This window comes from Pseudophryne corroboree, chromosome 11 (assembly GCF_028390025.1).
Source record: "Pseudophryne corroboree isolate aPseCor3 chromosome 11, aPseCor3.hap2, whole genome shotgun sequence".
Classification (NCBI taxonomy): Eukaryota; Metazoa; Chordata; class Amphibia; order Anura; family Myobatrachidae; genus Pseudophryne; species Pseudophryne corroboree.
The window spans coordinates 218,533,289-218,549,943 of NC_086454.1; the positions used below are offsets into that span (position 1 = coordinate 218,533,289).

The following is a 16,655-nucleotide window of genomic DNA, read 5'->3' on the forward strand; positions in this document are numbered from 1 at the left end:
TTATTATTCCATTCAAGATCATGCTTGCGGCGTGAAGCCGCCCACAACGCTGAGGGCGGCGTATATCTGAGGGGGTGGGAGTGGGGGGGGGTTCTGTGGGCCCCCTCAATAATCAGGTCAGCACAGGTGTCTTGAATTTCCAATATTTCAGGGAGGGTGTTTTTTTAGAAAGTGATACAGGGCAGGGCCACGTAAAGACTCGGGGACCCCACCACTCTCAGATTGTTTCTGTGTAACCTATTTTCTAGGTCGTCAAGCTTCTTCCAAACCTGCGCATTAGATTTCTGCAACATCCAGTGGCGTAACTAGGGTCCCGCAGCCATTGCGATCGCTTGGAGGTGCACAGCTGCAGGGGCGCCGTCGCCACCGCCACTGATTGTGCTGTTTTGTGAAGGACACGGGAGGGCACAGTGCGCGCCTCTCCTGTGTGTCCCTCCAGGGTCTCCGGCGGCAGCGACGTGTCTGTTAAATGAAGTGCCCGTTCGTGAGCTCTGATTGGCTCACGATCCGGCAGTTCATTTAACAGACAAGCCGCTGCCGCCGTAGACCCAGGATGGACACACAGGAGAGGCGCGCACTGTGCCCTTGCGTGTCCTTCCCAAAACAGCACAGCATTGGGGGAGCTGGGTGTGTGTGTGTGTGAGGATGGGGTGTACCTGACACTGGGGGGGAATATATGTGCTTGGCACTGGGGAAGCATATTTGGCACTGGGGAGGGGGGGGATTTATGTACCTGGCACTGGGGGAGCATATTTGGCACTGGGAAGGGGGGGGGGAAAGGTATTATATGTACCTGACACTGGGGTAGCATATTTGTCACTGGGGGGGGGGGGGAAATATATGTACCTGCCACTGGGGGAGCATATTTGGCACTGGGGGGGTATATATGTACCTGGCACTGGGGGAGCATATTTGGCGCTGGGGGGTGGGGTATATATGTACCTGGCACCAGGGAAGCATATTTGTCACCTGGGGGGTAGATATGTACCTGGCACTGGGGGAGTATATTTGGAACTGGGGGAGGGATATATGTACCTGGCCCTGGGGGAGCATATTTGGCACTGGGGGGGGGGGGGGGGTATATATGTACCTGGCACTGGGGGAGCATATTTGGCACTGGTGGGGTATATATGTACCTGGCACGGGGGAATCATATCTGGCACTGGGGGGGGGGGGGGGGGAGGGTATATATGTACCTGGCACTGGGGGAGTATATTTAGCACTTGGGGGGTATATATGTACCTGGCACTGGGGGGCATATTTGGCACTGGGGGGGTATATGTGTACCTGGCTCTGGGGGGGGGGGGCATATTTGGCACTCAGGGGGGGGGGGTATATATGTAGATGGCACTGGGGGGGCATATTTGGCACTGGGGTATATGTGTACCAAGAGAATGTTTTGTCTTACGCCCCTGGTGACATCTTTTAGTTCGGCTAAATCATGGAAGTTTTCACCCACAGTGTTTTCCACAGCAGAGACCCTTTTAGCCAATTGTTTGCATTAGATTTTTATATCTAAGACAGCTTGCTGTAGCGCTGCTGCGTGTGCCTGGGCTTGATCTGCTAGCAATGGTTGTACAGTCTCCCTCACATCTTTTACCACATCAGCATAGAACAGCATAGCAGGGGCAGAGTGGGAGGAAGGAGCAACACTATCTGACTTTTCAGGAGAAGCATTTCTCAGCAGTCGTTTCTGTGTCTGTGGATCAGCATCAGCCCAGAGCTTGGGGGGTTTTGCTGCCATTCCAGGGGTGAGAAACTTGTCCATATAGGACAAGGGCAGGTAAGGTTATGGAGCGGATGGAAAGCCACAGCGGGCTTTTAGCAGGGTAGCAGCGGTTGTGCACCGGAGCAGGAGACAGGAGTGTCCTATTCCATGTGCAGCCGAAACCGGAAGTTTTCTGCCGACTGTTGGGATGGTAAGTATTAAGCTGCTGTTCACATGTGCTATTGTGCCTAGCTTTACATACCTACTTTTCTCTGACGTCCTAAGTGGATGCTGGGACTCCGTAAGGACCATGGGGAATAGCGGCTCCGCAGGAGACTGGGCACAACTAAGAAAGCTTTAGGACTACCTGGTGTGCACTGGCTCCTCCCACTATGACCCTCCTCCAGACCTCAGTTAGAATCTTGTGCCCGGCTGAGCTGGATGCACACTAGGGGCTCTCCTGAGCTCCTAGAGAGAAAGTATATTTTAGGTTTTTTATTTTACAGTGAGATCTGCTGGCAACAGACTCACTGCAGCGAGGGACTAAGGGGAGAAGAAGCGAACCTACCTAACTGGTGGTAGCTTGGGCTTCTTAGGCTACTGGACACCATTAGCTCCAGAGGGATCGACCGCATGGAACCGGCCTTGATGTTCGGTCCCGGAGCCGCGCCGCTGGCCCCCTTACAGAGCCAGAAGCAAGAAGTGATCCGGAAAATCGGCGGCAGAAGACTCCTGTCTTCAACAAGGTAGCGCACAGCACTGCAGCTGTGCGCCATTGCTCCTCATGCACACCTCACACTGCGGTCACTGATGGGTGCAGGGCGCTGGTTGGGGGGGGGGGGGCGCCCTGAGCAGCAATATAAACACCTTGCATGGCAAAATCATCACAATATATAGCCCCAGAGGCTATATATGTGATAAATTACCCCTGCCAGAATTCCTGAAAAAAGCGGGAGAAGTCCGTGAAAAAGGGGCGGAGCTATCTCCCTCAGCACACTGGCGCCATTTCTACCTCACAGCTCCGCTGGAAGGAAGCTCCCTGGCTCTCCCTTGCAGTCTACACTACAGAAGGGTAAAAAAGAGAGGGGGGGCACTAAATTTAGGCGCAATATACATATATAGCAGCTATAAGGGGATATAATTTAGTTAATCCCTGTATTATATAGCGCTCTGGTGTGTGCTGGCATACTCTCTCTCTGTCTCCCCAAAGGGCTTTGTGGGGTCCTGTCTCCTGTCAGAGCATTCCCTGTGTGTGTGCGATGTGTCGGTACGGCTGTGTCGACATGTTTGATGAGGAGGCTTATGTGGAGGCGGAGCAGATGCCTATAAATGTGTTGTCACCCCCTGCGGGGCAGACACCTGAGTGGATGGACTTGTGGAAGGAATTACGTGAAAGTGTCGACTCCTTACATAAAAAATTTGATGACATGCCAAATGCGGGACAGCCGGCTTCTCAGCTCGTGCCTGCCCAGACGTCTCAAAGGCCATCAGGGGCTCTAAAACGCCCGCTACCTCAGATGGCAGACACAGATGTCGACACGGATACTGATACCAGTGTCGACGACGAAGAGACTAATGTAATGTCCAATAGGGCCACTCGTTACATGATTGAGGCAATGACATTTTTTTTACACATTTCTGATGTGACCCCAGGTACCACAAAAAAGAGTATTATGTTTGGAGAGAAAAAATTACCAGTAGTTTTTCCCCCTTCTGAAGAATTAAATGAAGTGTGTGAAGTAGCGTGGGCTTGCCCAGATAAAAAATTGGTAATTTCTAAAAAGTTACTAATGGCGTACCCTTTCCCGCCAGAGGATAGGTCACGTTGGGAAACACCCCCTAGGGTGGATAAAGCGCTTACACGCTTATCAAAAAAGGTGGCACTACCGTCTCCAGATACGGCCGCCCTAAAGGAACCTGCTGATAGAAAGCAGGAGGCTCTCCTGAAGGCTATATATATACACACACTGGTATTATACTGAGACCAGCTATTGCTTCAGCATGGATGTGCAGTGCTGCAGCTGCTTGGTCAGATTCCCTGTCAGAAAATATTGATACCCTAGACAGGAACACTATATTGCTAAACATAGAGCATATTAAAGACGCTGTCTTATACATGAGAGATGCACAGCGGGATATTTGCCGGCTGGCATCTAAAATAAGTGCACTGTCCATTTCTGCCAGGAGAGGGTTATGGACTCGGCAGTGGACAGGTGATGCAGATTCTAAAAGGCACATGGAAGTTTTGCCTTATAAGGGTGAGGAGTTGTTCGGGGATGGTCCTTCAGACCTAGTGTCCACAGCAACGTCTGGGAAGTCAGCATTTTTACCACATGTCCCCTCACAACCAAAGAAAGCACCGTATTATCAGGTACAGTCCTTTCGTCCCCAAAAGAGCAGGCGGGGTAGAGGCGCGTCCTTTCTGCCCAGAGGCAGAGGTAGGGGAAAAAAGCTGCAGCATACAGCCAGTTCCCAGGAACAAAAGTCCTCCCCCGCTTCTTCTTCTAATTCCGCCGCATGACGCTGGGGCTCAACAGGCAGAGCCAGGTACGGTGGGGGCCTGTCTCAAAAACTTCAGCAATCAGTGGGCTCGCTCACAAGTAGATCCCTGGATCCTTCAAGTGGTATCTCAGGGGTACAGGCTGGAATTCGAGACATTTTCCCCCCCGCCGTTTCCTCAAATCTGCCTTGCCAACAACTCCCTCAGGCAGGGAGGCTGTGATAGAGGCAATTCACAAGCTGTATTCCCAGCAGGTGATAGTCAAGGTGCCCCTACTTCAACAAGGACGGGGTTACTATTCCACAATGTTTGTGGTACCGAAACCGGACAGTTCGGTGGGACCCATTTTAAATTTGAAATCCTTGAACACATATATAAAAAAATTCAAGTTCAAGATGGAATCGCTCAGGGCGGTTATTGCAAGCCTGGAAGAGGGGGATTACATGGTATCACTGGACATCAAGGATGCTTACCTGCATGTCCCTATTTACCATCCTCACCAGGAGTACCTCAGATTTGTGGTACAGGATTGTCATTACCAATTCCAGACGTTGCCGTTCGGCCTGTCCACGGCACCGAGGGTATTTACCAAGGTAATGGCCGAAATGATGATACTCCTTCGAAAAAAGGGAGTTTTAATTATCCCATACTTGGACGATCTCCTGATAAAGGCGAGGTCCAGGGAGCAGTTGTTGGTCGGCGTAGCACTATCTCAGGAGGTGCTACACCAGCACGGTTGGATTCTAAATATTCCAAAGTCACAGCTGGTTCCTGCGACACGTCTACTGTTCCTGGGGATGATTCTGGACACAGTCCAGAAAAAAGTGTTTCTCCCATAGGAGAAAGCCAAGGAGCTGTCATCTCTAGTCAGAGGCCTCCTGAAACCAAAACAGGTGTCGGTGCATCACTGCACACGAGTCCTGGGAAAGATGGTAGCTTCCTACGAAGCAATTCCATTCGGCAGGTTCCATGCCAGAACTTTTCAGTGGGACCTGTTGGACAAGTGGTCCGGATCGCATCTTCAGATGCATCGGTTGATAACCCTGTCTCCAAGGACCAGGGTATCTCTGCTGTGGTGGCTGCAAAGTGCTCATCTTCAAGAGGGCCGCAGATTCGGCATACAGGACTGGGTCCTGGTGACCACGGATGCCAGCCTTCGAGGCTGGGGGCAGTCACACAGGGAAGAAACTTCCAAGGACTTTGGTCAAGTCAGGAGACTTCCCTACACATAAATGTTCTGGAACTGAGGGCCATTTACAATGCCCTAAGTCAGGCAAAACCCCTGCTTCAAAACCAGCCGGTTCTGATCCAGTCAGACAACATCACGGCAGTCGCCCATGTAAACCGACAGGGCGGCACAAGAAGCAGGACGGCGATGGCAGAAGCCACAAGGATTCTCCGATGGGCGGAAAGTCACGTGTTAGCACTGTCAGCAGTGTTTATTCCGGGAGTGGACAACTGGGAAGCAGACTTCCTCAGCAGGCACGACCTCCACCCGGGAGAGTGGGGACTTCATCCAGAAGTCTTCCAACTGATTGTAAACCGTTGGGAAAGGCCACAGGTGGACATGATGGCATCCCGCCTAAACAAAAAGCTAGAAAAATATTGCGCCAGGTCAAGGGACCCTCAGGCGATAGCTGTGGACGCTCTAGTGACGCCGTGGGTGTACCGGTCGGTTTATGTGTTCCCCCCTCTTCCTCTCATACCCAAGGTACTGAGGATAATAAGGAAAAGAGGAGTAAGAACTATACTCATTGTTCCGGATTGGCCAAGAAGAGCTTGGTACCCGGAACTTCAAGAATTGATCTCAGAGGACCCATGGCCTCTGCCGCTCAGACAGGACCTGCTGCTGCAGGGGCCCTGTCTGTTCCAAGACTTACCGTGGCTGCGTTTGACGGCATGGCGGTTGAACACCGGATCCTAAAAGAAAAGGGTATTCCGGAGGAAGTCATTCCTACGCTCATTAAAGCTAGAAAAGATGTAACCGTACAACATTATCACCGCATATGGCGAAAATATGTTGCGTGGTGTGAGGCCAGGAAGGCCCCAATGGAGAAATTTCAGCTGGGTCGATTTCTGCACTTCCTACAGTCAGGGGTGACTATGGGCCTTAAACTGGGTTCCATTAAGGTCCAGATTTCGGCTCGGTCGATTTTCTTCCAAAAAGAACTGGCTTCACTGCCTGAAGTTCAGACATTTGTTAAGGGAGTGCTGCATATTCAGCCTCCTTTTGTGCCTCCAGTGGCACCGTGGGACCTCAACGTGGTGTTGGGTTTCCTAAAGTCACATTGGTTTGAGCCACTTAAAACCGTGGATTTAAAATATCTCACGTGGAAAGTGGTCATGCTTTTGGCCTTGGCTTCGGCTAGGCGAGTGTCAGAATTGGCGGCTTTGTCATGTAAAAGCCCCTATTTGATTTTCCTTATGGATAGGGCAGAATTGAGGACTCGTCCCCAGTTTCTCCCTAAGGTGGTATCAGCTTTTCACTTGAACCAACCTATTGTTGTGCCTGCGGCTACTAGGGACTTGGAGGACTCCAAGTTACTGGACGTAGTTAGGGCCTTGAAAATGTATGTTTCCAGGACGGCTGGAGTCAGGAAGACTGACTCGCTATTTATCCTGTATGCACCCAACAAGCTGGGTGCTCCTGCTTCGAAGCAGACTATTGCTCGCTGGATTTGTAGCACAATTCAGCTTGCGCATTCTGCGGCTGGTCTCCTGCAGCCTAAAACTGTAAAAGTCCATTCCACGAGGAAAGTGGGCTCTTCTTGGGCGGCTGCCCGAGGGGTCTTGGCTTTACAACTTTGCCGAGCTGCTACTTGGTCAGGGGCAAACACGTTTGCAAAATTCTACAAATTTGATACCCTGGCTGAGGAGGACCTTGAGTTCTCTCATTCGGTGCTGCAGAGTCATCCGCACTCTCACCGCCCGTTTTGGAGCTTTGGTATAATCCCCATGGTCCTTACGGAGTCCCAGCATCCACTTAGGATGTCAGAGAAAATAAGATTTTACTCACCGGTAAATCTATTTCTCGTATTCCGTAGTGGATGCTGGGCGCCCGTCCCAAGTGCGGACTGTCTGCAATACTTGTATATAGTTATTGTTAACTAAAGGGTTATTGTTGAGCCATCTGTTGAGAGGCTCTGTTATATTCATACTGTTAACTGGGTATAGTATCACGAGTTATACGGTGTGATTGGTGTGGCTGGTATGAGTCTTACCCGGGATTCAAAATCCGTCCTTATTGTGTCAGCTCTTCCGGGCACAGTATCCTAACTGAGGTCTGGAGGAGGGTCATAGTGGGAGGAGCCAGTGCACACCAGGTAGTCCTAAAGCTTTCTTAGTTGTGCCCAGTCTCCTGCGGAGCCGCTATTCCCCATGGTCCTTACTGAGTCCCAGCATCCACTACGGACTACGAGAAATAGATTTACCGGTGAGTAAAATCTTATTTTTTGCTGATATGGTATTAAATGTTTCTCAATCCTTTAACTACAGTGTGCTGATTTGGTGTGAACCTTGAGCCCTTGCTGGTTTTTTGGCTTTGGATGAACTTTTATGTAATCACTAGCTGGAGTACCCGGCATTGCCCGGGATTTTAAGAATGTCTTTGTACAAAAATAAATGTAAATATTAAACACACAGTATAAATAACATTGTAGATAGCTGAATACCCGTGCTTCGCTACGGGATGAGGATGATAAATTAAAATGATAGTAGTTTGTTAACTTACGCCTGTGGCTGCCTGCTGCCCCCATTCCCCTTGTCACATTATGTCAGTGCCCCTGTGAAATTATAGATTTTTTTTACAGTTTCTTATATAGCGTAGCACATTCTGTATCTCCTGATATACTCTGTGCGGCTGGGGGACCGTGCTACTTCTACTATATAACTCTGTGTGTGGGTTTGTGCTACCTGCATTCCCCTCCTCACATCATGTCACTGGCCCTGTCACATGCAACCCTGTCATCACTGACATATCATGCATGTCCTGATATAGTCTGTGCTGCTGGCCCACCCCTAGGTGTGCTAGTGGTGTGTTGCCCCACAGTGTTTGTTCCCAGAGTGTAAGTCATATGTGTAGCAAGTTTGGTGTGAATTGCTTCAGGCATTCCAGAGTTATGCTGTCTGCTGAAAAACTCTGTGCTGCTGTCTTACCCCTAGGGGTGCTATTGGTGTCTTACCCCCACAGTGTTTGCTCCCAGCTTGTAAGTCATACATGTACGAAGTTTGTTGTAAATTGGTCCAGGAATTCGGGAGTAATGCTGTCTACTGAAATACTCTGTGCTGCTGTCCCACCCCTAGGGGTGCTAGGTGTGTTTAACCCCCACAGAGTTTGTTCCCAGATTGTAAGTCAGATGTGTACCAAGTTTGGTGTAAATTGCTCCAGGCCTTCCACAGTTATGCTGTCTGCTAACATACTCTGTGCTGCTGTCCCACCCCTAGGGGTGTGTGACCCCCACAGTGTTTGTTGCCAGATTATAAGGCATATGTGTACCATTTTTTCAGTACATTGCTCCAGCAATTCCGGAGTTATTCTGTCTCCTGGTATACATTTTTATTGTTTCAAATTGTTTTAGTTGCCTCTGACGTGTTTTAATACGCTCATATGTAAAATTTCATGATCTTCACTTGTAAACTGTGGATTTGTATAGAAAGACAGAAGGACAAATTTTAATTTTTATATATTAGATTATTGGATTGAGCACCTGTGCCATTATATGTGCAGGAGTGCAGTGCGGTTCTCTCTGGGACTTTGTATACACCAAGGACTCATCTGTCTTTTGAATTCATTACTGGACCACCAATGATTTCTCCATGATTATTTCTTTTACGTCCTAGGGTCCACTAGGAGCCTTGGGCACTTTAAGAAATCAATGGTGTGCACTGGCCCCTCCCTATATGCCCCTCCTACCAGACTCAGTTTAGAAAATTTGCCCAGAGGAGCCGGCCATGCTTTGGAGAGCTCCTGAAGAGTTTTTTCTAAATTATTTTTTTTTCTTCCAATTTGTTATTTTAAGTTAGGGCTGTTTGGCAACAGCCTGACTGCTTTGTGGGACTTAGGGGGGAGAACGGATCAATTTCATAAGGAGTTAATGGTCCCGTTTCTCTGCTGACACGACACTGAACTCCTGAGGGAGCCATTTGTGAGCCACACCACGCGCGAAACGTACCCTCCCGCAGCACGCCGCCAACCCATAACAGAGCCAGAAGACTGAAGAGTGGTGAGTACAGCGCCAGCGTCTCGGTTAGCGGGCCGCCGTCGGGAATGGCGGCACAAGGGTAGGAGCGCAGCTCTGAGTACAGGCTTTCCGGGGGCTCAGAAGGACATTTTCATAAAGGTGTCCCGCTGCTGAGGGGCGCGCTGAGCCACCACTGTTACCCACACTGACTACAGACATAACAGGGGTTTTAACCCACTGTTTTTCATATAAATGATCTCAGGTCAGTTTCAATAAAGTGCGGGAAGCCGTGCACCATTAAAGGGGTGGGGCTTCTTACTGAGCAGAACCAGCGCCATTTTCCCTCTGCAGATTGTACAAGCAGCATATACAGGGAAGCGCAGCTCCTCCACTTGGACTCCTAGTCTCCTCAGCGATACCAAGGGGTCTTACTGAGGGAGGGAGGGGGGAGGGGGGGGTAAGCAGTGATAGTATACTAAGCCCTATTAAGGTACTATTATCGCGACCCAGCTTAAAAAAAATTGCTTTTGCTAAAGGGGTGCTGTGTCTGGCTCTGACTTCTGTGTCTCCCTTAGACTCTGTATAGAAAATCTGTGTTTCCATTGTGTGTGTGGGTGTCCCTTCACAACCATGTCCAAGAACTGCGTGTCATGCACAGCGGAGTGTCTTTCCTGCCCTGGGGACTCACCACCCTGTACTCAGGATAGTGTCCTTTCTCGGACTAGTGGGGCAGAACCCCCATGGTTAGCTTCCATTAAAGATATGATATCTAATATTTCCACAAAATTATCCCATAGTGAGAAAGAGACGCAATTTTTAGGACAGTCTATGGATGACCTAATGAATAAAGATTCAGTCCCCATACCAGCGTCTTACACCCTCGCCATTTGCCCGGAAAAGCGCACTCTGGCCCAACTCATGCAGGGTGATACTGATGACGATACATCAGATCCAAAGGAGGGTGAAGTAGATGCGAGTTGGGAGGATGCTGTCCTGTCACAGTGCATACAGGCCATGATAGAAGCTGTCAGAAATGTCCTGCACATTCCTGATAAGACGGCTGAGATTGAGGAGGAATCTTATTTTAATACAAAAAAGAAATCCTCAGCTACTTTTCCGACATCAAAGGAATTTAATACTTTGTCTGAACAATCTTGGGCTAATCCTGACATAAAATTTCAGATTCCGAAAAGATTAATTACATCATTTCCCTTTCCTCTGGATGATAGAAAGAAATGGGAAAACCCGACGATGGTGGACGCATCGGTATCTAGGCTGTCACGTAAGTAAGTCTTACCTGTTCCTGGGACGGCGGATACGTCTACATACCTTCCTTCCGCAGCACCCCCAGCTAGAAAAACCTACTCTGCTCCGACTCTGCAGTCCTTTCGGACAGCGAAATTCAAAGGCAGATCCAAGGGTTCTTCTACAGCCTTCAAGGGTAGTAAAGGTAAACCCAGAAAACCGGCCGATGCAGGTTCTCCGAAACAGAACCCCCGGATCTGCTTCCTCAATGCCTTCAGCATGACGGTGGTCCACACTGCCTGGAAGACAGGCAGGTGGGAGATCGGTTACGTTATTTCAGTCACGTTTGGGCAACATCTTGCCAGGATCCCTGGGTCATAGATCTTATGGCCCAGGAATACAGACTGGAGTTTCAGGAACTCCCACCTCACAGTTTCTTCAAATCAGGCTTACCAGCTTCTCCGGAAGCAAGTGTGACTTTACAGGCAGCAATTCAAAAACTGGTTCAGAATGAGGTCATTGTCTCAGTTCCACTTCAACTACAAAACAAGGGTTATTACACCAACCTGTTTGTGGTTCCGAAACCGGTGAGGCCCATTCCCAACCTCAAATCTCTGAACCTGTATTTAAGGGTGTTCAAATTCAAGATTGAGTCTCAGGGGAGCAGTGATCTCAGGTCTGGAGGAGGGGGAATTCCTGGTGTCTCTGGACATCAAGGATGCATACCTTCACATTCCAATTTTGCCACCTCATTAGGCGTATCTAAGGTTTGCACTGCAGGACTGTCACTACCAGTTTCAGGCCCTGCCTTTTGGCCTCTCCACGGCACCGAGAGTATTCACCAAGGTAATGGCTGATGTTTCTCCTCCACAAGCAGGAAGTGAACATAATACCATACCTGGACGACCTGCTGATAAAAGTGCCTTCCAAAGAGAGGTTGTTGGACAGCATTGCCTTCTCAACCCAACTTCTCCAGGATCACGGGTGGATTCTGAACCTGTAATAATCCCACCTGGAACCAACACGGAGGCTTCCGTTCCTAGGAATGATCCTGGATGCGGAGGAACAAAGGGTGTTCCTTCCATTGGAAAAGGCATTAGTAATCCAGTCAATGGTGCGGGATGTCCTAAAACCAACCCAGATATCGGTGCATCTATGCATTCGCCTTCTGGGCTCTGCAGTACGGTAGGTTTGATGCAAGGCCATTCCAGCTGGATCTGTTGGACAAATGGTCCAGATCGGATCTTCACATGTACCAGAGGATACATCTGTTGCCAAAACCCAGGATTTCTCTTCTGTGGTGGCTCCAGACTTCTCACCTGACCGAGGGTCGGAGGTTCGGGATTCAAAATTGGTTTCTGCTAACTACGGATGCAAGCCTCAGAGGTTGGGGAGTAGCCACCCAAGGGGAACAGTTCCAATTCTGGGCACCGTACTACAAAAAGGATATCCTGGAGCTTGAAAAGGTACAGAGGAGGGCGACCAAACTAATTAAGGGCATGGAGACGATGGAATACAAGGAAAGGCTTGAAAGACTAGGCATGTTTACATTGGAAAAGCAGAGACTAAGAGGGGATATGATCAACATCTACAAATATATAAGGGGACAATACACAGAGCTTGCGCGGGACCTGTTTTTGGTTAGATCAACACACAGGACTCGTGGACACTCGCTCAGGTGAGAGGAGATTCCGCACAGTACGGCGTAAAGGCTTTTTCACGGTAAGGACAATACGTGTTTGGAATTCCCTGCCCGAGGGAGTTGTAATGGCGGAATCTGTCAACACCTTTAAGAATGGGTTAGATAAATTCCTATTGGATAAGGATATCCAGGGGTATGGTGCATAGTCATGCATTATAGTTACTATAAATAGGGATAAAATGCAATGGCTGACAGCAGCATCAGTCAGAAATTTTAGTCAAATCATCATGCATAGGACACCACAAATAGGTTGAACTCGATGGACAATTGTCTTTTTTCAACCTCAGATATTATGTTACTATGTTACTGCAGTAACGTACATAAACCGACAGGGCAGAACGAAGAGCAGAGCTGCAATGTCAGAGGTAACAAAAATTCTCCTCTGGGCAGAAAGACACACAGTGGCGCTGTCGGTAATCTTCATTCCGGGAGTAGACAATTGGGAAGCGGACTTCCTCAGCAGACACGACCTTCACCCACTGGTGTTCGAGTCCTTAACAAGTCGGTGGGGAATTCCACATATAGACAAGATTATTTATTTATTTATTAACCGTTTCTTATATAGCGCAGCATATTCCGTTGCGCTTTACAATTAGAACAACAGTAATAGAACAAAACTGGGTAAAAACAGACAGACAGAGGTAGGAAGGCCCTGCTCGCAAGCTTACAATCTATAGGGAAATAGGCATAGATACACAAGGATTGATGCTAACTATTGCATAATGGTCCACCAGATTGCTAGGTTCTTAATGGGTTGTATGATGATACCCCACAAAGTTATCCAAGTGTCAGGAGGGTGTGAGACTAAAGAAAGACAATATATGTGATGTTATGAATACTCTACAGAGGATGTAATTAGATAGGGAAGCACTGAAGGTTATGTGGGTGGGTCTGGAATTTGATAGGCTTGTCTGAAGAGGTGAGTTTTCAGGGAACATTTAAAGGTTTGGAGACTAGAGGCGAGTCTTACTGTGCGTGGGAGGGCATTCCACAGAGTGGGTGAAGCCCGGATAAAGTCCTGTAATTTTGAGTGTGAACAAGTAATGCGTGTGGATGAGAGACGTAGATCTTGTGCAGAGCGGAGAGGTCGGGTAGGGAGATATTTTGAGATGAGTGAAGAGATGTATGTTGGTGCAGTTTGGTTAATAGCCTTGTATGTGAGTAAAAGTATTTTATATTTAATACGGTAGAATACCGGTAACCAATGGAGGGACTGACAGAGCGGATCTGCAGACGATGAACGTCTGGCAAGGAAGATTAGCCTCGCAGCTGCATTCAAAATGGATTGTAGTGGTGAGAGCCTATGTTTGGGAAGACCGGTCAGGAGACTATTACAATAATCAATGCGGGAGATAATGAGAGCATGGATTACAGTTTTTGCTGTGTCTTGTGTAAGATAAGGGCATATTTTGGATATGTTTCTTAGATGTATGTAACATGATCTTGAGACAGATTGAATGTGGGTAACAAAGGACAGTTCAGAGTCAAGAATGACACCTAGGCAGCGAGCTTGTGGGGTTGGGGTGATTGCAGAGTTCTCAACAGTGATAGAGATATCAGGTTGGAAACTACTATTGGCCGGTGGAAATATAATTAATTCTGTTTTGGAAATATTAAGTTTGAGGTGGCGAGATGTCATCCAAGATGAAATGGCAGAAAGGCATTCAGTGACACGGCCCAATACAGATGGTGACAAATCAGGGGAGGATAGGTAGATGGCCTCTCATCTCATCAAGAAGCTAAACCGCTATTGTTCCAGGTCGAGGGACCCTCAAGCAGTGTCGGTAGACGCTCTGGTGACTCCGTGGGTCTACCAGATGATTTACGTGTTCCCACCTCTTCCTCTGATCCCAAGAATTCTCAAAAGAATAAAAAGGGAAAATGTTCAAGCATTTCTCAAGCTCCAGATTGGCCGAGAAGGGCCTGGTACGCGGATCTACAGGAGTTGCTCCTCGAGGACCCGTGGCCCCTGCCTCTATGAGAGGATCGTCTGCAATAGGGGCCGTTCGTCTATCAATACTCACTGTGGCTACGTTTGATGGCATGGAAGTTGAGCGTCAGATTTTAGCCCGGAAGGGCATTCTGAACAAGGTTATTCCAACCCTGATCCAAGCTAGGAAGGGGGTAACGTCTAAACATTACCACCGTATTTGGAACAAATATGTCTCGTGGTGTGAAAATAGTAAATTTCCTGCAGTGGAATTTCAACTGGGACGTTTTCTCTTTTTTTCTATAGTCAGGTGTGGATGTGGGCCTACGTTTGGGCTCCTTAAAAGTCCAGATTTCGATCTTGTCCATTTTCTTCCAGAAACATTTAGCTTCCCTCCCTGAGGTTCAGACATTCTTGAAGGGTGTTCTGCACATCCAACCGCCCTTTGTGCTTCCCACCTTGGGATCTTAATGTGGTGTTGTAGTTTCTTCAATAAAACTGGTTTGAATCTTTACAGGCGGTTGATGTTAAGTTTCTTACATGGAAGACTGTTACACTGTTGGCCTTGGCTTCCGCAAGGCGTGTGTCCAAACTTGGGGGCGTTGTCTCACAAAAGCTCCTATTTGAATTTTCATGAGGATAGAACTGAACTCAGAACTCGTCAGCAGTTTCTTCCTAAGGTGGTGTCTGCGTTTCATATCAACCAATTTATTATGGTTCCGGTGCTTACTGACACCTCTGCTACCTCAAAGTCCCTGGATGTTGTGAGGGCTTTGAAGATCTACGTGAAGAGGACAGCTCGTCACAGAAAATCTGACTCGCTGTTTGTTCTCTATGATCCCAAGAAACTTGGGTGTCCTGCTTCAAAGCAGTCTATTGCTTGCCGGATCAGACTTACTATCAAGCATGCTTATTCCACAGCAGGATTGCCTGTTCCTAAAGTACAGGCACACTCTACTAGGTCGGTGGGTTCTTCCTGGGCGATAGACCAGTTAGCCTTCGACACTGGCATCCCTGCCGAAATACATTCCGATATGTTGAGACTGCGAAAGATACATACAGAATTAGAGTTACATGGGCTCACAATATCGCAATACCATAAGGATAATTTAATTCCATGTGGGTTCAGAATTAAGAATCAGCCCACGATAGGTTACAACAACAAGGATGTTTGTCGGCAGTGGTGTCAAATAATCAATGCAGTTTTGACTTAATGGTATCAGTGGTACAAGAGGTGAATCTAGAAATTGAGGTTATTAAAAAATCAACAGGTTTGGAGGCTCTTAAAGCTGACACTACCAATGGCTGGTTGGCAAAACTAGAGTAATCTGTTGCTAATTTCAAAACTGTGTAGTTGATTTGTAAAAAAATCAAAATATAGCAAAGTTAGAGACGATTACAGAGATTTACGAGTATATACATGTTTTTAAACACAATCATCTAGGCGGCCGTGGAGCGTAGGTCAATGATTCCGTAAAAGAACTGAAGTCCAATTCACTGACATTGAATCCCACACCTCTGAGTGATTCGGATCATTCCAGTAACAGTATAGGATCGTCATGTTTAGGAACAAAGGGGGTATTTCAGACCTGATCGCTGCTGTGCGTTTTCGCTCAGCGGACGATCATTTCTGAACTGCGCATGCGTATGCACCGCAATGCGCTGGCGTGTTGGTTGACTGCACCGGGCATCAGTGCCTAGCGATGGGATGGTGAGAAAAAAATGATCGCTTGCGCGTTCGCAAGGTGATTATCAGGAAGAGGCCATTTGTGGGTGGCAACTGACCGTTTTGCAGGAGAGTCCGGAAAACTGCAGATTGGCTTAGGCGTTTGGAGGGAGGGTGTCTGACATCAGCTCCGGCCCCGATCACCAGCAGTCCATCGCAGCGGCAGAGTAAGATCTGGGCTGAGCAGAGACTGCACAAACTGCTAGAAAAGCGATTGCACACCTGCATAACACTTTTCCCCTCCCCCTGTAGGCGGCGACTACCTGAACACAGGGCTGCAAAAAACGCATCCTAGCGATCAGGTCTGAATTACCCCCAAAGACACATACCAGGAGCAGAAAGGGGTCAAACACCAAAAACGGACGAGAAAGGAATTACAGGGGAGACAGGAACTGCCAGTTTTTAATTTAGAAATTATGGTTTTGTCAAAGGGGTTGTCTTATGTGCAAACCAATAGACAGAATGATTTTGACAGTGAAGTTGAGCTTTACAAGTTTTATAGAGAGCTTAAATTAGAAGACTTTTTTTCTAAGAAAGGTAATGATACGCCGCCTCGCAGCCAATTTAAATCCCCCAGTGTGTTTGATCCACCTTCTTTGAATGCGGCCATAGACATTTTTATGCGCTTCGTTAAATGGGACACTTTGCCCTGTGCTCATAAGGC

At 48.1% G+C, this 16,655-nt stretch overlaps 1 protein-coding gene across 2 annotated transcripts in view; it reads left to right on the top strand.

Moving 5' to 3' along the window:
* The window catches only part of SLC12A4 (solute carrier family 12 member 4), a 939,289-nt gene that overhangs the window by 190,445 nt on the left and 732,189 nt on the right, over positions 1 to 16,655 (top strand). The gene's annotated exons all lie outside the window — the stretch shown is intronic.